This window comes from Chiloscyllium punctatum, chromosome 27 (assembly GCF_047496795.1).
Source record: "Chiloscyllium punctatum isolate Juve2018m chromosome 27, sChiPun1.3, whole genome shotgun sequence".
NCBI classification, from domain to species: domain Eukaryota; kingdom Metazoa; phylum Chordata; class Chondrichthyes; order Orectolobiformes; family Hemiscylliidae; genus Chiloscyllium; species Chiloscyllium punctatum.
Window position 1 is genome coordinate 43709336 of NC_092765.1, and position 23442 is coordinate 43732777.

Below are 23442 nucleotides of genomic sequence, written 5' to 3' on the forward strand. Positions count from 1 at the left end.
GAGCAGGGATGGTCATCGGGCTGAGACCCACACGGAGCAGGGATGGTCATCGGAAGAGAGACCCACACGGAGCAGGGATGGTCATCGGGCCGGAGACACACACGGAGCAGGGATGGTCATCGGGGTCAGAGACCCACATGGAGGAGGCATGGTCACCGGGATAGAGACCGATATGGAGTAGGGATGGTCAACAGGACAGAGACCCACAAGGAGCAGGCATGGTCATCAGGATAGAGACCAACATGGAGCAGGAATGGTCATCGGGACAGGGAGCCACCCGGAGCGGGGATGGTCATCGGGACAGAGACCCAAACGGAGCAGGGATGTTCTTCGGGCAGAGACCCACACGGAGCAGGGATGGTCATCGGGCTGGAGACCCACACGAAGCAGGGATGATCATCAGGACAGAGAGCCACATGGAGCAGGTCATCGGGCAGAGACCCACACGGAGCTGGAATGCTCATCGGGACAGAGACCCACACGGAGCAGGGAGGGTCATTGGGACAGAGATCCACATGGAGCAGGGATGGTCATTGGGAGAGAGACCCAGACGGAGCGTGGATGGTCATCGGGCTGGAGACCCACACGGAGCGGGGATGGTCATCGGGACAAAGACCCACATGGAGCAGGAATGGTCATCGGGACAGAGACCCACATGGAGCGGGGACGGTCATCGGGACACAGAGCGGGGTTGCTCATCGGGACATAAACCAACATGGAGTAGGGATGCTCATCCAGAGACCCACACGGAGCGGGGATGGTCATGGGGACAGAGACCCACACGGAGCAGGAATGGTCATCGGGCTGGAGACCCACACGGATCAGGGATGGTCATCGGGACGGAGACCCACATGGAGCGGGGATGGTCATCGGGACAGAGACACACATGGAGCGGAGATAGTCATCGAGCTGGAGACCCACATGGAGCAGGGATGGTGATCGGGACAGAGGTCCACACGGAGCGGGGATGGTCATCGGGTCAGAGATCCACACGGAGCAGGGATGGTCATCGGGACAGAGACCCACATGGAGCAGGGATGGTCATCGGGACAGAGACCCACACGGAGCAGGGATGGTCATCGGGACAGAGACCCGATCGGAGCAGGGATGGTCATCGGGCTGAAGACCCACACGGAGCAGGGATGATCATCGGGAGAGAGACCCACATGCAGCAGGGATGGTCATCGGGACAGAAATCCACACGGAGCGGGGATGGTCATCGGGACAGGGACCCAGCCGGAGCGGGGATGGTCATCGGGACAGAGATCCAAACGGAGCAGGGATGGTCATCGGGCTGAGACCCACACGGAGCGGGGATGGTCATCGGGAAAGAGACCCACACGGAGCAGGGATGGTCATCGGGAAAGAGACCCACACGTAGCAGGGATGGTCATCAGGCCGGAGACCCAAACGGAGCAGGGATGGTCATCGGGACAGAGACCCGATCGGAGCGGGGATGGTCATCGGGCTAGAGACCCACACGGAGCAGGGATGGTCATCGGGAGAGAGACCCGCATGGAGCAGGGACGGTCATCGGGACACCGAGCGGGGTTGCTCATCGGGACATAAACCAACATGGAGTAGGGATGCTCATCCAGAGACCCACACGGAGCGGGGGTGGTCACCAGGATGGAGACCCACATGGAGCAGGGATGGTCATCGGGCCGGAGACCCACGCGGAGCAGGGATGATCATCGGGAGAGAGACCCACATGCAGCAGGGATGGTCATCGGGACAGAGGTCCACACGGAGTGGGGATGGTCATCGGGACAGGGACCCACCCGGAGCGGGGATGGTCATCGGGACAGAGGTCCAAACGGAGCAGGGATGGTCATCGGGCCGGAGACCCACACGGAGCAGGGATGGTCATCGGGACAGAGACCCGATCGGAGCAGGGATGGTCATCGGGACAGAGACCCACATGGAGCAGGAACAGTCATCGGGACACAGAGCGGGGTTGCTCATCGGGACATAAACCAACATGGATTGGGGATGCTCATCCAGAGACCCACACGGAGCGGGGGTGGTCATCGGGCTGGAGACCCACAGGGAGCAGGGATGGTCATCGGGATGAAGATCCAAACGGAGCGAGGATGGTCATCGGGACAGAGACCCACACGGAGCAGGGATGGTCATCGGGCTGGAGACCCACATGGAGCAGGGATGGTCATCGGGACAGAGACCCACACGGAGCAGGGATGGTCATCGGGCTGGAGACCCACACGGAGCAGGGATGGTCATCGGGCTGGAGACCCACACAGAGCGGGGATGGTCATGGGGACAGAGACCCACACAGAGCAGGAATGGTCATCGGGACAGAGACCCACACGGAGCAGGGATGGTCATCGGGACAGAGATCCACACGGAGCAGGGATGGTCATCAGGCTGGAGTCCCACACGAAGCAGGGATGGTCATCGGGACTGAGACCCACATCGAGCAGGGATACTCATCGGGACAGAGACCCACACGGAGCAGGAATGGTCATCGGGACAGAGACCCACATGGAGCGGGGATGGTCATCGGGCTGAGACCCACACGGAGCAGGGATGGTCATCGGGACAGAGACCCACACGGAGCAGGGATGGTCATCGGGACAGAGACCCACATGGAGCAGGGATGGTCATCGGGCTGGAGACCCACACGGATCTGGGATGGTCATCGGGTCAGAGACCCACATGGAGGAGGGATGGTCATCAGGATAGAGACTGACATGGAGCAGGGATGGTCATCAGGATAGAGACTGACATGGAGCAGGGATGGTCATCGGGACAGAGACCCACATGGAGCAGGGATGGTGATCGGGACAGAGATCCACATGGAGCAGGGATGGTGATCGGGACAGAGGTCCACATGGAGCGGGGATGGTCATCGGGTCAGAGACCCACATGGAGGAGGGATCGTTGCCAAGTAGAGACCCACATGGAGGAGGGATGGTCATCGGGCTGGAGATGCACACGGAGCAGGGATGGTTATCGGGCTGGAGACCCACACGGAACAGGGATGGTCATCGGAACAGAGATCCACATGGAGCGGGAATGGTCATCGGGACAGGGAGCCACCCGGAGCAGGGATGGTCATCAGGATAGAGACTGACATGGAGCAGGGATGGTCATCGGGACAGAGACCCACATGGAGCAGGGATGGTGATCGGGACAGAGATCCACATGAAGGAGGGATGCTCATCGGGACAGAGACCCACATGGAGGAGAGATGCTTATCGGGACAGAGACCCACATGGAGGAGGGATCGTTGCCAGGTAGAGACCCACATGGAGGAGGGATGGTCATCAGGACAGAGACCCACCCGGAGCAGGGATGGTCATCAGGACAGAGACCCACCCGGAGCAGGGATGGTCATCAGGCTGGAGTCCCACACGAAGCAGGGATGGTCGGCGGGACAGAGACCCACACGGAGCAGGGATAGTCATCAGGCTGGAGTCCCACACAAAGCAGGGATGGTCATCGGGACTGAGACCCACACGGAGCGGGGATGGTCATCGGGAAAGAGACCCACACGTAGCAGGGATGGTCATCGGGCCGGAGACCCAAACGGAGCAGGGATGGTCATCGGGACAGAGACCCGATCGGAGCGGGGATGGTCATCGGGCTAGAGACCCACACGGAGCAGGGATGGTCATCGGGAGAGAGACCCGCATGGAGCAGGGACGGTCATCAGGCTGGAGTACCACACGAAGCAGGGATGGTCATCGGGACTGAGACCCACATCGAGCAGGGATACTCATCGGGACAGAGACCCACACGGAGCAGGAATGGTCATCGGGACAGAGACCCACATGGAGCGGGGATGGTCATCGGGCTGAGACCCACACGGAGCAGGGATGGTCATCGGGTCAGAGACCCACATGGAGGAGGGATGGTCATCAGGATAGAGACTGACATGGAGCAGGGATGGTCATCGGGACAGAGACCCACATGGAGCAGGGATTGTGATCGGGACAGAGATCCACATGGAGCAGGGATGGTCATCGGGTCAGAGATCCACATGGAGGAGGGATGCTCATCGGGACAGAGACCCACATGGAGGAGGGATGCTCATCGGGACAGAGACCCACATGGAGGAGGGATCGTTGCCAAGTAGAGACCCACATGGAGGAGGGATGGTCATCGGGACAGAGGTCCACATGGAGCGGGGATGGTCATCGGGTCAGAGACCCACATGGAGGAGGGATCGTTGCCAAGTAGAGACCCACATGGAGGAGGGATGGTCATCGGGCTGGAGATGCACACGGAGCAGGGATGGTCATCGGGCTGGAGACCCACACGGAACAAGGATGGTCATCGGAAGAAAGATCCACATGGAGCGGGAATGGTCATCGGGACAGGGAGCCACCCGGAGCGGGGATGGTCATCGGGACAGAGACCCAAACGGAGCAGGGATGTTCTTCGGGCTGAGACCCACACGGAGTAGGTCTTGTCATCGGGATAGAGAGCCACTTGGAACTGGGGTGGTCATCGGGCTGGAGACCCACACGGAGCAGGGATGGTCATCAGGACAGAGACCCACCCGGAGCAGGGATGGTCATCGGGACTGAGACCCACATCGAGCAGGGATACTCATCGGGACAGAGACCCACACGGAGCAGGAATGGTCATCGGGACAGAGACCCACATGGAGCGGGGATGGTCATCGGGACAGAGACCCACATGGAGCAGGAATGGTCATCGGGACAGAGACCCACATGGAGCGGGGATGGTCATCGGGAAGGAGACCCACACGGAGCAGGGGATGGTCATCGGGACAGAGAGCCACATGGAACTGGGATGGTCATCGGGCTGGAGACCCAGACGGAGCTGGGATGGTCATCGGGACAGAGAGCCACACGGAGCAGGGATGGTCATTGGGACAAAGACCCACACGGAGCAGGGGATGGTCATCGGGACAGAGAGCCACATGGAACTGGGATGGTCATCGGGCTGGAGACCCAGACGGAGCTGGGATGGTCATGGGGACAGAGAGCCACACGGAGCAGGGATGGTCATTGGGACAGAGACCCACACGGAGCTGGGATGGTCATCGGGACAGAGACCCACACGGAGCAGGGATGGTCATCGGGCTGGAGACCCACACGGATCAGGGATGGTCATCGGGACCGAGACCCAATCAGAGCAGGGATGGTCATCGGGCCGGAGACCCACATGGAGCAGGAATGGTCATCGGGAGAGAGACCCACACGGAGCAGGGATGGTCATCGGGACAGAGACCCAATCGGAGCAGGGATGGTCATCGGGCTGGAGACCCACACGGAGCAGGGATGGTCATCGGGACAGAGACCCAATCGGAGCAGGGATGGTCATCGGGCTGAGACCCACACGGAGCAGGGATGGTCATCCGGAGAGAGACCCACATGGAGCAGGAATGGTCATCGGGCTGGAGACCCACATGCAGCAGGGATGGTCATCGGGACAGAGACCTGATCGGAGCAGGGATGGTCATCGGGCTGAGACCCACACAGAGCAGGGAAGGTCATCGGGACAGAGACCCACATGGAGCAGGGATGGAATGGGGTCAGAGACCAACACGGAGGAGGGATGGTCATCGGGAGAGAGACCCACACGGAGCAGGGATGGTCATCGGGACAGAGATCCACACGAAGCGGGGATGGTCATCGGGACAGAGACCCACATGGAGCAGGGATGGTCATTGGGAGAGAGTCCCAGACGGAGCGTGGATGGTCATCGGGAAGGAGACCCACACGGAGCAGGGATGGTCATCGGGACAGAGACCCACACGGAGCAGGGATGGTCATCGGGCCGGAGACCCACACGGAGCAGGGATGGTCATCGGGCTGGAGACACACACAGAGCGGGGATGGTCATGGGGACAGAGACCCACACGGAGCAGGGATGGTCATCGGGACGGAGACCCACACGGAGCAGGAATGGTCATCGGGACAGAGACCCGCACGGATCAGGGATGGTCATCGGGACAGAGACCGGATCGGAGCAGGGATGGTCATCGGGTCAGAGACCTACACGGAGAAGGCATGGTCATCAGGGATAGAGACCGATATGGAGCAGGGATGGTCATCAGGACAGAGACCCACACGGAGAAGGCATGGTCATCGGGATAGAGACCCACACGGAGCGGGGATGGTCATCGGGACAGAGACCCACATGGAGCGGAGATAGTCATCGAGCTGGTGACCCACATGGAGCAGGGATGGTGATCGGGACAGAGGTCCACATGGAGCGGGAATGGTCATCGGGACAGGGAGCCACCCGGAGCGGGGATGGTCATGGGGACAGAGACCCAAACGGAGCAGGGATGTTCTTCGGGCAGAGACCCACACGGAGCACGGATGGTCATCGGGCTGAAGACCCACACGGAGCAGGGATGGTCATCGGGCTGGAGATCCACACGGAGCAGGGATGGTCGTCGGGACAGAGACCCACACGGAGCAGGGATGGTCATCAGGGCAGAGACCCACATGGAGCAGGTCATCAGGTTGAGACCCACACGGAGCAGGGATGGTCATCGGGCTGTAGACCCACGCGGAGCGGGGATGGTCATTGGGAGAGAGTCCCAGACGGAGCGTGGATGGTCATCGGGAAGGAGACCCACACGGAGCGGGGATGGTCATCGGGACAGAGAGCCACATGGAACTGGGATGGTCATCGGGACATAAACCAACATGGAGTAGGGATGCTCATCCAGAGACCCACACGGAGCGGGGGTGGTCATCAGGATGGAGACCCACACGAAGCACGGATGGTCATCGGGATGAAGATCCAAACGGAGCGAGGATGGTCATAGGGACAGAGACCCACACGAAGCAGGGATGGTCATCGGGCTGGAGACCCACACGGAGTAGGGATGGTCATCGGGCTGGAGACCTACAAGGAGCAGGGATGGTCATCGGTATAGAGACCCACATGCAGCGGGAATGTTCATCGGGACAGAGACCCACACGGAGCGAGGGTGGTCATCGGGACAGAGATCCACATGGAGCAGGGATGGTCATCGGGCTGGAGACCCACACGGAGCAGGGATGGTCATCGGTATAGAGACCCACATGCAGCGGGAATGTTCATCGGGACAGAGACCCACACGTAGCGAGGGTGGTCATCGGGACAGAGATCCACATGGAGCAGGGATGGTCATCGGGCTGGAGACCCACACGGAGCAGGGATGGTCATCGGGACAGGGACCCACCCGGAGCGGGGATGGTCATCGGGACAGAGATCCAAACGGAGCAGATAGGGTCATCGGGCTGAGACCCACACGGAGCAGGGATGGTCATCGGGCCGGAGACCCAACCGGAGCAGGGATGGTCATCGGGCCGGAGACCAACACGGAGCAGGGATGGTCATCGGGTCAGAGACCCACATGGAGGAGGCATGGTCATCGGGATAGAGACCGATATGGAGTAGGGATGGCCAACAGGACAGAGACCCACAAGGAGCAGGCATGGTCATCAGGATAGAGACCAACATGGAGCAGGAATGGTCATCGGGACAGGGAGCCACCCGGAGCGGGGATGGTCATCGGGACAGAGACCCAAACGGAGCAGGGATGTTCTTCGGGCAGAGACCCACACGGAGCAGGGATGGTCATCGGGCTGGAGACCCACACGAAGCAGGGATGATCATCAGGACAGAGAGCCACATGGAGCAGGTCATCGGGCAGAGACCCACACGGAGCTGGAATGCTCATCGGGACAGAGACCCACACGGAGCAGGGAGGGTCATTGGGACAGAGATCCACACGGAGCGGGGATGGTCATTGGGACAGAGAGCCACATGGAGCAGGGATGGTCATTGGGAGAGAGACCCAGACGGAGCGTGGATGGTCATCGGGCTGGAGACCCACACGGAGCGGGGATGGTCATCGGGACAAAGACCCACATGGAGCAGGAATGGTCATCGGGACAGAGACCCACATGGAGCGGGGATGGTCATCAGGAAGGAGACCCACACAGAGCAGGGGATGGTCATCGGGACAGAGACCCACATGGAGCGGGGATGGTCATCAGGAAGGAGACCCACACAGAGCAGGGGATGGTCATCGGGACAGAGAGCCACATGGAGCAGGAATGGTCATCGGGACGGAGACCCACATGGAGCGGGGATGGTCATCGGGACAGAGACCCACATGGAGCAGGAATGGTCATCGGGACAGAGACCCACATGGAGCGGGGATGGTCATCGGGAAGGAGACCCACACGGAGCAGGGGATGGTCATCGGGACAGAGAGCCACATGGAACTGGGATGGTCATCGGGCTGGAGACCCAGACGGAGCGGGGATGGTCATCGGGACAGAGAGCCACACGGAGCAGGGATGGTCATTGGGACAAAGACCCACACGGAGCAGGGGATGGTCATCGGGACAGAGAGCCACATGGAACTGGGATGGTCATCGGGCTGGAGACCCAGACGGAGCTGGGATGGTCATGGGGACAGAGAGCCACACGGAGCAGGGATGGTCATTGGGACAGAGACCCACACGGAGCTGGGATGGTCATCGGGACAGAGACCCACACGGAGCAGGGATGGTCATCGGGCTGGAGACCCACACGGATCAGGGATGGTCATCGGGACCGAGACCCAATCAGAGCAGGGATGGTCATCGGGCCGGAGACCCACATGGAGCAGGAATGGTCATCGGGAGAGAGACCCACACGGAGCAGGGATGGTCATCGGGACAGAGACCCAATCGGAGCAGGGATGGTCATCGGGCTGGAGACCCACACGGAGCAGGGATGGTCATCGGGACAGAGACCCAATCGGAGCAGGGATGGTCATCGGGCTGAGACCCACACGGAGCAGGGATGGTCATCCGGAGAGAGACCCACATGGAGCAGGAATGGTCATCGGGCTGGAGACCCACATGCAGCAGGGATGGAATGGGGTCAGAGACCAACACGGAGGAGGGATGGTCATCGGGAGAGAGACCCACACGGAGCAGGGATGGTCATCGGGACAGAGATCCACACGAAGCGGGGATGGTCATCGGGACAGAGACCCACATGGAGCAGGGATGGTCATTGGGAGAGAGTCCCAGACGGAGCGTGGATGGTCATCGGGAAGGAGACCCACACGGAGCAGGGATGGTCATCGGGACAGAGACCCACACGGAGCAGGGATGGTCATCGGGCCGGAGACCCACACGGAGCAGGGATGGTCATCGGGCTGGAGACACACACAGAGCGGGGATGGTCATGGGGACAGAGACCCACACGGAGCAGGGATGGTCATCGGGACGGAGACCCACACGGAGCAGGAATGGTCATCGGGACAGAGACCCGCACGGATCAGGGATGGTCATCGGGACAGAGACCGGATCGGAGCAGGGATGGTCATCGGGTCAGAGACCTACACGGAGAAGGCATGGTCATCAGGGATAGAGACCGATATGGAGCAGGGATGGTCATCAGGACAGAGACCCACATGGAGAAGGCATGGTCATCGGGATAGAGACCCACACGGAGCGGGGATGGTCATCGGGACAGAGACCCACATGGAGCGGAGATAGTCATCGAGCTGGTGACCCACATGGAGCAGGGATGGTGATCGGGACAGAGGTCCACATGGAGCGGGAATGGTCATCGGGACAGGGAGCCACCCGGAGCGGGGATGGTCATGGGGACAGAGACCCAAACGGAGCAGGGATGTTCTTCGGGCAGAGACCCACACGGAGCACGGATGGTCATCGGGCTGAAGACCCACACGGAGCAGGGATGGTCATCGGGCTGGAGATCCACACGGAGCAGGGATGGTCGTCGGGACAGAGACCCACACGGAGCAGGGATGGTCATCAGGGCAGAGACCCACATGGAGCAGGTCATCAGGTTGAGACCCACACGGAGCAGGGATGGTCATCGGGCTGTAGACCCACGCGGAGCGGGGATGGTCATTGGGAGAGAGTCCCAGACGGAGCGTGGATGGTCATCGGGAAGGAGACCCACACGGAGCGGGGATGGTCATCGGGACAGAGAGCCACATGGAACTGGGATGGTCATCGGGACATAAACCAACATGGAGTAGGGATGCTCATCCAGAGACCCACACGGAGCGGGGGTGGTCATCAGGATGGAGACCCACACGAAGCACGGATGGTCATCGGGATGAAGATCCAAACGGAGCGAGGATGGTCATAGGGACAGAGACCCACACGAAGCAGGGATGGTCATCGGGCTGGAGACCCACACGGAGTAGGGATGGTCATCGGGCTGGAGACCCACATGGAGCGGGGATGGTCATCGGGAAGGAGACCCACACGGAGCAGGGATGGTCATCGGGACAGAGAGCCACATGGAACTGGGATGGTCATAGGGCTGGAGACCCAGACGGAGCGGGGATGGTCATCGGGACAGAGATCCACACGGAGCGGGGATGATCATCGGGACAGAGAGCCACATGGAACTGGGATGGTCATCAGGAAGGAGACGCAGTCGGAGCGGGGATGGTCATCGGGACAGAGAGCCACACGGAGCAGGGATGGTCATCGGGAAGGAGACCCACACAGAGCGGGGATGGTCATCGGGACAGAGAGCCACATGGAACTGGGATGGTCATCGGGCTGGAGACCCAGACGGAGCGGGGATGGTCATCGGGACAGAGATCCACACAGAGCGGGGATGGTCATCGGGACAGGGACCCACCCGGAGCGGGGATGGTCATCGGGACAGAGATCCACACGGAGCGGGGATGATCATCGGGACAGAGAGCCACATGGAACTGGGATGGTCATCAGGAAGGAGACGCAGTCGGAGCAGGGATGGTCATCGGGCTGAGACCCACACGGAGCAGGGATGGTCATCGGAAGAGAGACCCACACGGAGCAGGGATGGTCATCGGGCCGGAGACACACACGGAGCAGGGATGGTCATCAGGTCAGAGACCCACATGGAGGAGGCATGGTCACCGGGATAGAGACCGATATGGAGTAGGGATGGTCAACAGGACAGAGACCCACAAGGAGCAGGCATGGTCATCAGGATAGCGACCAACATGGAGCAGGAATGGTCATCGGGACAGGGAGCCACCCGGAGCGGGGATGGTCATCGGGACAGAGACCCAAACGGAGCAGGGATGTTCTTCGGGCAGAGACCCACACGGAGCAGGGATGGTCATCGGGCTGGAGACCCACACGAAGCAGGGATGATCATCAGGACAGAGAGCCACATGGAGCAGGTCATCGGGCAGAGACCCACACGGAGCTGGAATGCTCATCGGGACAGAGACCCACACGGAGCAGGGAGGGTCATTGGGACAGAGATCCACACGGAGCGGGGATGGTCATTGGGACAGAGAGCCACATGGAGCAGGGATGGTCATTGGGAGAGAGACCCAGACGGAGCGTGGATGGTCATCGGGCTGGAGACCCACACGGAGCGGGGATGGTCATCGGGACAAAGACCCACATGGAGCAGGAATGGTCATCGGGACAGAGACCCACATGGAGCGGGGATGGTCATCAGGAAGGAGACCCACACAGAGCAGGGGATGGTCATCGGGACAGAGACCCACATGGAGCGGGGATGGTCATCAGGAAGGAGACCCACACAGAGCAGGGGATGGTCATCGGGACAGAGAGCCACATGGAGCAGGAATGGTCATCGGGACGGAGACCCACATGGAGCGGGGATGGTCATCAGGAAGGAGACCCACATGGAGCGGGGATGGTCATCGGGAAGGAGACCCACACGGAGCAGGGATGGTCATCGGGACAGAGAGCCACATGGAACTGGGATGGTCATAGGGCTGGAGATCCAGACGGAGCGGGGATGGTCATCGGGACAGAGATCCACACGGAGCGGGGATGATCATCGGGACAGAGAGCCACATGGAACTGGGATGGTCATCAGGAAGGAGACGCAGTCGGAGCGGGGATGGTCATCGGGACAGAGAGCCACACGGAGCAGGGATGGTCATCGGGAAGGAGACCCACACAGAGCGGGGATGGTCATCGGGACAGAGAGCCACATGGAACTGGGATGGTCATCGGGCTGGAGACCCAGACGGAGCGGGGATGGTCATCTGGACAGAGATCCACACGGAGCGGGGATGGTCATCGGGACAGGGACCCACCCGGAGCGGGGATGGTCATCGGGACAGAGATCCAAATGGAGCAGGGATGGTCATCGGGCTGAGACCCACACGGAGCAGGGATGGTCATCGGAAGAGAGACCCACACGGAGCAGGGATGGTCATCGGGCCGGAGACACACACGGAGCAGGCATGGTCATCGGGATAGAGACCCGATCGGAGCAGGGATGGTCATCGGGACAGGGAACCACGCGGAGCAGGGATGGTCATCGGGACACAGAGCCACATGGAACTGGGGTGGTCATCGGGCTGGAGACCCACACGGATCAGGGATGGTCATCGGGCTGGAGACCCACATGGAGCAGGGACAGTCATCGGGACACAGAGCGGGGTTGCTCATTGGGACATAAACCAACATGGAGTAGGGATGCTCATCCAGAGACCCACACGGAGCGGGGGTGGTCATCAGGATGGAGACCCACACAAAGCAGGGATGGTCATCGGGATGAAGATCCAAACGGAGCGAGGATGGTCATCGGGACAGAGACCCACACGAAGCAGGGATGGTCATCGGTCTGGAGACCCACACGGAGCTGGGATGGTCATCGGGACAGAGACCCACACGGAGCACGGATGGTCATCGGTATAGAGACCCACATGCAGCGGGAATGTTCATCGGGACAGAGACCCACATGGAGCAGGGATGGTCATCGGGCTGGAGACCCACCCAGAGCGGGGATGGTCATCGGGACAGAGATCCAAACGGAGCAGGGATGGTCATCGGGAGAGTGACCCACACGGAGCAGGGATGGTCATCGGGCCGGAGACCCACACGGAGCAGGAATGGTCATCGGGACAGAGACCCGATCGGAGCAGGGATGGTCATCGGGCTGAGACCGACACGGAGCAGGGATTGTCATCGGGTCAGAGACCCACATGGAGGAGGCATGGTCATCGGGATAGAGACCGACATGGAGTAGGGATGGTCATCAGGACAGAGACCCAAATGGAGGAGGGATGGTCATCGGGCTGGAGACGCACACGGAATAGGGATGGTCATCAGGCTGGAGACCCACACGGAGCAGGGATGGTCATCGGGACAGAGACCCACACGGATCAGGGATGGTCATCAGGACAGAGACCCACACGGAGCAGGGATGGTCATCGAGACACAGAGCCACATGGAAATGGGGTGGTCATCGGTCTGGAGACCCACACGGAGCAGGGATGGTCATCGGGACAGAGACCCACACGGAACGGGGTTGCTCATTGGGACATAAACCTACATGGACAAGGGATGGTCATCGGGATAGAGACCCGATCGGAGCAGGGATGGTCATCGGGACACAGAGCCACGTGGAACTGGGGTGGTCATCGGGCTGGAGACCCACATGGAGCAGGGACAGTCATCGGGACACAGAGCGGGTTTGCTCATCGGGACATAAACCAACATGGAGTAGGGATGCTCATCCAGAGACCCACACGGAGCGGGGGTGGTCATCAGGATGGAGACCCACATGAAGCAGGGATGGTCATCGGGATGAAGATCCAAACGGAGCGAGGATGGTCATCGGGACAGAGACCCACACGAAGCAGGGATGGTCATCGGTCTGGAGACCCACGCGGAGCAGGGATGGTCATCAGGACAGAGACCCACATGGAGCGGGGATGGTCATCGGGACAGAGACCCACACGGAGCAGGGATGGTCATCGGGACAGAGACCCTCACGGAGCAGGGATGGTCATCGGGACAGAGACCCACATGGAGTGGGGATGGTCATCGGGACAGAGACCCACACGGAGCAGGGATGGTCATCGGGCCGGAGACCCACACGGAGCAGGATGGTCATCGGGACAGAGACCCGATCGGAGCAGGGATGGTCATCGGGATAGAGACGCACACGGAGCAGGGATGGTCATTGGGCTGAGACCCACACGGAGCAGGGATGGTCATCGGGACAGAGACCCAAACGGAGCAGGGATGGTCATCGGACAGAGACCCACACGGAGCAGGGATGGTCATCGGGACACAGAGCCACATGGAATTGGGGTGGTCATCGGGCTGGAGACCCACACGAAGCAGGGATGGTCATCGGGACAGAGACCCACACGGAGCAGGGATGATCATCGGGACATAGAGCCACATGGAGCAGGGATGGTCATCGGGACAAGAGCCACATGGAACTGGTATGGTCATCAGGCTGGAGACCCACACGGAGCAGGGATGGTCATTGGGTCAGATCCCACATGGCGGAGGGATGGTCATCGGGCTGGAGACCCATACGGAGCAGGGATGGTCATCGGGACAGAGACCCAAACGGAGCAGGGATGGTCATCGGACAGAGACCCACACGAAGCAGGGATGGTCATCGGGACAGAGACCCACATGGAGCAGGGATGGTCATCGGGAAGGAGACCCACACGGAGCAGGGATGGTCATCGGGACAGAGACCCACCCGGAGCGGGGATGGTCATCGGGACAGAGACCCAAACGGAGCAGGGATGGTCATCGGACAGAGACCCACACGAAGCAGGGATGGTCATCGGGACAGAGACCCACATGGAGCAGGGATGGTCATCGGGAAGGAGACCCACACGGAGCAGGGATGGTCATCGGGACAGAGACCCACCCGGAGCGGGGATGGTCATCGGGACAGAGATCCAAATGGAGCAGGGATGGTCATCGGGCTGAGACCCACACGGAGCGGGGGTGGTCATCGGGATGAAGATCCAAACGGAGCGAGGATGGTCATCGGGACAGAGACCCACACGAAGCAGGGATGGTCATCGGTCTGGAGACCCACACGGAGCGAGGGTGGTCATCGGGACAGAGACCCACATGGAGCAGGGATGGTCATCGGGCTGGAGACCCACACGGAGCAGGAATGGTCATCGGGACAGGGACCCACCCAGAGCGGGGATGGTCATCGGGACAGAGATCCAAACGGAGCAGGGATGGTCATCGGGCTGAGACCCAAACGGAGCAGGGATGGTCATCGGGACAGAGACCCACACGGAGCAGGGATGGTCATCGGGCCGGAGACCCACACGGAGCAGGGATGGTCATCGGGACAGAGACCCGATCGGAGCAGGGATGGTCATCGGGCTGAGACCGACACGGAGCAGGGATTGTCATCGGGTCAGAGACCCACATGGAGGAGGGATGGTCATCGGGCCGGAGACCCACATGGAGGAGGGATGGTCATCGGGCTGGAGACCCACATGAAGCAGGGATGGTAATCGGGATAGAGACCGACATGGAGAAGGGATGGTCATCAGGACAGAGACCCACACGGAGCAGGGATGGTCATCGGGACACAGAGCCACATGGAACTGGGGTGGTCATCGGGCTGGAGACCCACACGGATCAGGGATGGTCATCGGGACAGAGACCCACACGGAGCGGGGATGGTCATCGGGACAGAGACCCACACGGAGTGAGGATGGTCATCGGGACAGAGACCCACACGGAGTGAGGATGGTCATCGGGCCGGAGACCCACACGGAGCAGGGATTGTCATCGGGTCAGAGACCCACATGGAGGAGGGATGGTCATCGGGCTGGAGACCCACATGGAGGAGGGATGGTCATCGGGCTGGAGACCCACATGGAGCAGGGATGGTCATCGGGCCGGAGACCCACATGGAGGAGGGATGGTCATCGGGCTGGAGACCCACATGGAGCAGGGATTGTAATCGGGATAGAGACCAACATGGAGTAGGGATGGTCATCAGGACAGAGACCCAAATGGAGGAGGGATGGTCATCGGGCTGGAGACCCACAAGGAGCAGGGATGGTCATCGGGCTGGAGACCCACCCAGAGCGGGGATGGTCATCGGGACAGAGATCCAAACGGAGCAGGGATGGTCATCGGGCTGAGACCCACACGGAGCAGGGATGGTCATCGGGACAGAGACCCACACGGAGCAGGGATGGTCATCGGGAGAGTGACTCACATGGAGCAGGGATGGTCATCCGGCCGGAGACCCACACGGAGCAGGGATGGTCATCGGGACAGAGACCCGATCGGAGCAGGGATGGTCATCGGGCTGAGACCGACACGGAGCAGGGATTGTCATCGGGTCAGAGACCCACATGGAGGAGGGATGGTCATCGGGCCGGAGACCCACATGGAGCAGGGATGGTAATCGGGATAGATACCGACATGGAGTAGGGATGGTAATCGGGATAGAGACCAACATGGAGTAGGGATGGTCATCAGGACAGAGACCCAAATGGAGGAGGGATGGTCATCGGGCCGGAGACCCACATGGAGGAGGGATGGTCATCGGGCTGGAGACCCACATGGAGCAGGGATGGTAATCGGGATAGAGACCGACATGGAGTAGGGATGGTCATCAGGACAGAGACCCAAATGGAGGAGGGATGGTCATCGGGCTGGAGACGCACACGGAACAGGGATGGTCATCGGGCTGGAGACCCACACGGAGCAGGGATGGTCATCGGGACAGAGACCCAAACGGAGCAGGGATGGTCATCGGACAGAGACCCACACGAAGCAGGGATGGTCATCGGGACAGAGACCCACATGGAGCAGGGATGGTCATCGGGAAGGAGACCCACACGGAGCAGGGATGGTCATCGGGCTGAGACCCACACGGAGCGGGGGTGGTCATCAGGATGAAGATCCAAACGGAGCGAGGATGGTCATCGGGACAGAGACCCACACGAAGCAGGGATGGTCATCGGTCGGGAGACCCACACGGAGCGAGGGTGGTCATCGGGACAGAGACCCACATGGAGCAGGGATGGTCATCGGGCTGGAGACCCACACGGAGCAGGAATGGTCATCGGGACAGGGACCCACCCAGAGCGGGGATGGTCATCGGGACAGAGATCCAAACGGAGCAGGGATGGTCATCGGGCTGAGACCCAAACGGAGCAGGGATGGTCATCGGGACAGAGACCCACACGGAGCAGGGATGGTCATCGGGCCGGAGACCCACACGGAGCAGGGATGGTCATCGGGACAGAGACCCGATCGGAGCAGGGATGGTCATCGGGCTGAGACCGACACGGAGCAGGGATTGTCATCGGGTCAGAGACCCACATGGAGGAGGGATGGTCATCGGGCCGGAGACCCACATGGAGGAGGGATGGTCATCGGGCTGGAGACCCACATGAAGCAGGGATGGTCATCGGGCTGGAGACACACACGGAGCAGGGATGGTCATCGGGACAGAGACCCACACGGAGCGGGGATGGTCATCAGGACAGGGACCCACCCAGAATGGGGATGGTCATCGGGCTGAGACCCAGACGGAGCAGGGATGGTCATCGGGAGAGTGACTCACACGGAGCAGGGATGGTCATCGGGCCGGAGACCCACACGGAGCAGGGATGGTCATCGGGTCAGAGACCCGATCGGAGCAGGGATGGTCATCGGGCTGAGACCGACACGGAGCAGGGATTGTCATCGGGTCAGAGACCCACATGGAGGAGGGATGGTCATCGGGCTGGAGACCCACATGGAGCAGGGATGGTAATCGGGATAGATACCGACATGGAGTAGGGATGGTAATCGGGATAGAGACCGACATGGAGTAGGGATGGTCATCAGGACAGAGACCCAAATGGAGGAGGGATGGTCATCGGGCTGGAGACGCACACGGAACAGGGATGGTCATCGGGCTGGAGACCCACACGGAGCAGGGATGATCATCGGGCCGGAGACCCACACGGAGCAGGGATGATCATCGGGACAGAGACCCACATGGATCAGGGATGGTCATCGGGACAGAGACCCACACGGAGCAGGGATGGTCATCGGGCCGGAGACCCTCACGGAGCAGGGATGGTCATCGGGACAGAGACCCACATGGAGCAGGGATGGTCATCGGGACAGAGACCCACACGGAGCAGGGATGGTCATCGGGCCGGAGACCCACACGGAGCAGGGATGGTCATCGGGACAGAGACCCACCCGGAGCAGGGATCGTCATCGGGACAGAGACCGAATCGGAGCAGGGATGGTCATCGGGATAGAGACGCACACGGAGCAGGGATGGTCATTGGGCTGGAGACCCACACGGAGCAGGGATGGTCATCGGGACAGAGACCCACACGAAGCAGGGATGGTCATCGGGACAGAGACCCACACGGAGCAGGGATGATCATCGGGACATAGAGCCACATGGTGCAGGGATGGTCATCGGGACAAGAGCCACATGGAACTGGGATGGTCATTGGGCTGGAGACCCACACGGAGCAGGGATGGTCATCGGGCTGGAGACCCACAAGGAGCAGGGATGGTCATTGGGACAGAGATCCACACGGAACGGGGATGGTCATCAAGACAGAGACCCACACGGTGCGGGGATGGTCATCGGGTCAGATCCCACTTAGCGGAGGGATGGTCATCGGGCTGGAGACCCATACGGAGCAGGGATGGTCATCGGGACAGAGACCCACACGGAGCAGGGATTGTCATCGGGACAGCGACCCACACGGAGCAGCGATGGTCATCGGGCTGGAGACCCAAATGGAGGAGGGATGGTCAACGGGACAGGGACCCACCCGGAGCGGGGATGGTCATCGGGACAGAGACCCAAACGGAGCAGGGATGGTCATCGGACAGAGACCCACACGGAGCAGGGATGGTCATCGGGACACAGAGCCACATGGAACTGGGATGGTCATCGGGCTGGGGACCCACATGGAGCAGGGATGGTTCGCGGAACACAGATCCACACGGAGCGGGGTTGCTCATTGGGACATAAACCTACACGAAGCAGGGATGGTCATCGGGATGAAGACCCAAACAGAGTGAGGATGGTCATCGGGACAGAGACCGACACGGAGCAGGGATGGTCATCGGGACATAGAGCCACATGGAGCAGGGATGGTCATCGGGAAGGAGACCCACACGGAGCAGGGATGGTCATCGGGACAGAGACCCACCCGAGCGGGGATGGTCATCGGGACAGAGACCCACATGAAGCAGGGATGGTCATCGGACAGAGACCCACATGGAGCAGGGATGGTCATCGGGACAGAGACCGACATGGAGCGGGAATGTTCATCGGGACAGAGACCCACACGGAGCGAGGGTGGTCATCGGGCTGGAGACCCACAAGGAGCAGGGATGGTCATCGGTATAGAGACCCACATGGAGCGGGAATGTTCATCGGGACAGAGACCCACACGGAGCGAGGGTGGTCATCGGGACAGAGACCCACAAGGAGCAGGGATGGTCATCAGGACACAGAGCCACATGGAACTGGGGTGGTCATCGGGCTGGAGACCCACATGGATCAGGGATGGTCATAGGGTTGGAGACCCACAAGGAGCAGGAATGGTCATCAGGACAGAGATCCACACGGAACGGGGATGGTCATCAAGACAGAGACCCACACGGAGCGGGGATGGTCATTGGGTCAGATCCCACATGGCGGAGGGATGGTCATCGGGCTGGAGACCCACATGGAGCAGGGATGGTCATCGGGCTGGAGACCCACATGGAGGAGGGATGGTCATCGGGACAGGGACCCACCCGGAGCGGGGATGGTCATCGGGCTGGAGACCCACACGGAGTAGGGATGGTCATCGGGCTGGAGACCCACATGGAGGAGGGATGGTCATCGGGACAGGGACCCACCCGGAGCGGGGATGGTCATCAGGACAGAGACCCACACGAAGCAGGGATGGTCATCGGGATGGAGACCCACACGGAGCGGGGATGGTCATCGGGCTGGAGACCCACACGGAGCAGGGATGGTCATCAGGACAGAGACCCACACGAAGCAGGGATGGTCATCGGGATGGAGACCCACATGGAGCAGGGATCGTCATTGGGCTCGAGACCCGAGCAGAGCCAGGATGGTTGATGATCTGAAGACCAGTGTGGATGGTCAGTGGCTTGCCAGCCCAGTCAGACTATGTGTGAAATCCCCCTGTGCTGATCTATTGCCGGTCCATTATAGAAAGATTGTAATGTTTATTTTTTTACCTTTATTTGTCATTTTTCTAACTTATACTGTGAATAACTGTAAGGTGATGTAACTTTAACTTTTTTTTCCTTTATTTCTCTACTTTGTATCTAAGGCTTGTGCCCGGGTACTTTGAACCGAAGATGGTGCCATGTGGAGTTACCATGGTAAAATTTTCACTGTACTCCTGTTCTTCTGTACTTGAGTACACGTGACAATAAAGTGTATTCTAATTAAAATAGTCAATACATCAAAAACAATTGTAGAATAATGAATCCATTTAAAATAAATGTTAGCTATAAAACATGTGAAGTAATAAACTTATTTTGAATTTAATGCAGAGTCTACATATTCACCTATAAAGAAATATTGGCTCAATAAATGTGCTTAGAAATGAGTACAGTAACAAATCTGTTTGGAAGCGAGTGCTAGATTTAAACCATTTGGAAGTGCATACAGTAATAAATTCATGCAGAAGATTGAATATCTAAATGAATACTGTACTAAGGCTACACTCACAATCAAAGTATAATTCATAACTTTTGCGTTATCTCAGTTAAAGGACTCTTTTTTATCTCAAAGCTCTCCTCACTGTTTGTTCAGCAACGGCCAGGTCTGACCTCAATGATTAATTAAAAGTTACATTTACAATAAATTCTCTTGTTTTGGAGGAAAGCTTTATATTATCTTTTAGAATTATTTCGATGTCTGTGTTTTGCAGCTTGTCTCAAAGCTCTTGGCTCACAGAAAAGTTTCAAAGCGTTATACATCTTACCATATCTTGTATAAAGTTGTTTACCTCTTTGTTTTCGGAAAAAGATTCAAATACTGCATTAGTTGAATTTAATCCATAAAATAAAAGTCATTCTGCCTCCACACAGTTTAGCATTATCACAGGTGGATTTCAATGCTAGCGTGACTTGCCAGCCAATCAGCACTTTCCTTATAGGGTATAAATTGTTGGGATCATTTGAAAATTGGCATTCTTGCATGTGTTCTGATGAGTGTAAGACAAAAAGCTTTCAGAAAAATTCAAGTTCTGTCCAGTCAAGCAGCATTTATTCAGATCAAAAAATGAACTGGATGCTGGAGATCTGAAACAAACAAAAAAACAGAAAATGCTGGAGAAACTCAAGCCTGACAGCATCTGTGGAGAGACAAAGCAGCATTAACGTTTCAAGTCCTGTGATCTTTCACCAAAATACAGGTGTTTATTCAGTTCCTGCCCCTGAGGTGTGTGACGATGCTGTCACTTTAAGAGGTTATTTTGTCCTGGTCGTTTTTCAAAGAGGCAGTAAAGCACAGGTTCCTCGTTTTATGACTTAGAGGGATAGAGATTCAACTGAAAACCACTTGAGTGAACAGCTTGGGAGTTCTTGAGTTTCCTTAACAGCCTGAATAGGTGTGGCCAGCTCTCACAGATTCCAATTTCTAGTTTTTTTTTCAGCAGAATCAGAAGCTATTGGGGTCTCAACAGAGTGGAAGCTTCAGTGAATGTCTCCTGGCTGCTACTGTCTCTGAATTTTCTCTCAATTTTTTTTCTCCTAGATGGGAGAACTGCATGTGAGAATCTGTGTCTGAATTTTCCTTTTTGCCAAAGCGTGTGTTTATGGGAGGTAATTATATTGGAACAATTAATTCGTAATAGTTACTACATCTATTATTCTGTTAAGTTTTCCAATAGAGTTAAGTTATTCTAAATTCCTCTTTCTTTGATTGCATTTTAGCTACAGTGTTTAAATAAATTGTGTTTTGGTGAACATCAAATACCCTGACCAGTCACATTGTACAGCACTTCACATCCTCCTTTAACATAAAAAAAAGTTAGAATCTAGGCTACCTTCTGGATGTAGGTTTGATCGCTGAGCTGTAAGTTTCATCTGGAGGCTCACTGAAGTTGTGACCTAGTACGGTGCCGAAACATCTGAAAACAAACCTTCCAGCTCAGCAAGCAAGCCTACATCCAGAATGTCAATACAAATCTTCTCAAAACTCTCTGGGCTACTTTCTTAAAATATTTTGACAGAGTCTGTGCTGGTCCATAACAGATGAAAGATGATGCATGTGTGCATAAGTGATAAGGCATGAGGGAGTAAGCACATGAGAGCATCTACATGGACTATTTTGTTTTTAGTTTATGCAATTCTTTTGATCAGCATCAGAGGGAGCTCCTAAATCAGTCTTATCTTCCAGAGGATCCTACAGTACCAGCTGCATCAAGCTCCTTAGTGCATGTTTTGGCCAATTCTCTGGCATATTTGCCAAAGTCACATTAAACTTTTTTTTATTTCAAAAATATACTTTATTCAAAGAAATATCTTTACATGCACACATAGTCATTGAAGCAGTTCAGTTCAGTATTGTACCAAATGAAGGAACAAACAAACAGTAGAGTTTGACTCTATCCGACAAACAAACTGAGGGCGTCTCTTACTTAGGCAAGATTATATTTACATATATTTGAGGCACCAGGAGGGTCTGATAACTGAACAGACTCCCATTTACCTTCAGCAAGAAAACCTTGGGCAGTGCTCTTCCTGCACTGTGTCTTAGCAGCAGCTGCCCCGAAGCACCTAGTCCTGGGCCTTGGAATGTGCCAGTCTGCAACATGCAGTCAGGGTCAATTCCTTGCGCCAGAAGACCAACAAGTTTTGGGCAGATCAAAGAGTGCCTTTCACCGAGTTGAGGTCCTCCAGGCACAGTTGGTTTTTGTCTCCACATGAGTCCAGGGAACACACCATAGCGCACAGCGTCCTGCATCATGGAGCTGTTCAGGGTGAACCTCAGCAAAAACCACTGCCTCTTCCTCCAGACTTCTTTTGCAAGAGCTTCCTGAGGCTGCTCCACTATTTCCATCAAGGGTCTCCCAGGGCCTTATCATCAGGTAACATCAGGCAGCTGTCACTCTGTGTTTGTGCCAGGTGACTGAAAGATCTATCCAATTAGTTCTATTTTCATGTGCTTTCCCCAAAGGCTCTGCAAAATCTATTTTCAAAAATGTAGTTGTTGAAGATTATGATTGAATGAGTTTCATTCCAAGCAGAGCTTTTCAGATGACTTTACTACCAATAAAGTACACTTTGAAATTGTTGCCACTGTTAAAATGTAGGAAGTGCAGCAGTCAATTTGTGCACAATCATCTCCAACAAACAGCAATATGACCCTATCACTTGTTCGAAGTGTGAGTTGAAGGATATTTTACAGCCATCTGAAAGGGCAAACAGGGTACTGGCTTAATATGTCATCTGAAAGATGGCTTCTCCAACATAGACTCAATGGTGCATTGCAGTGTCAGCCTAGATTCTGTGCTCAAGCCTTTGGAGTAGAACTTGAACCAGAATCTTGCGTGACAGAAGTGAGAGTGCTGCAATAGAGACACAGCTGCCCTTGGAAAACTGGAATATGTGGCATTGGAAAGATGTGACATTAAGAGAAGAATTGTTAGCTTTAATTTTGTTCTCGAAGAGGGCACTTCTGTTTTGC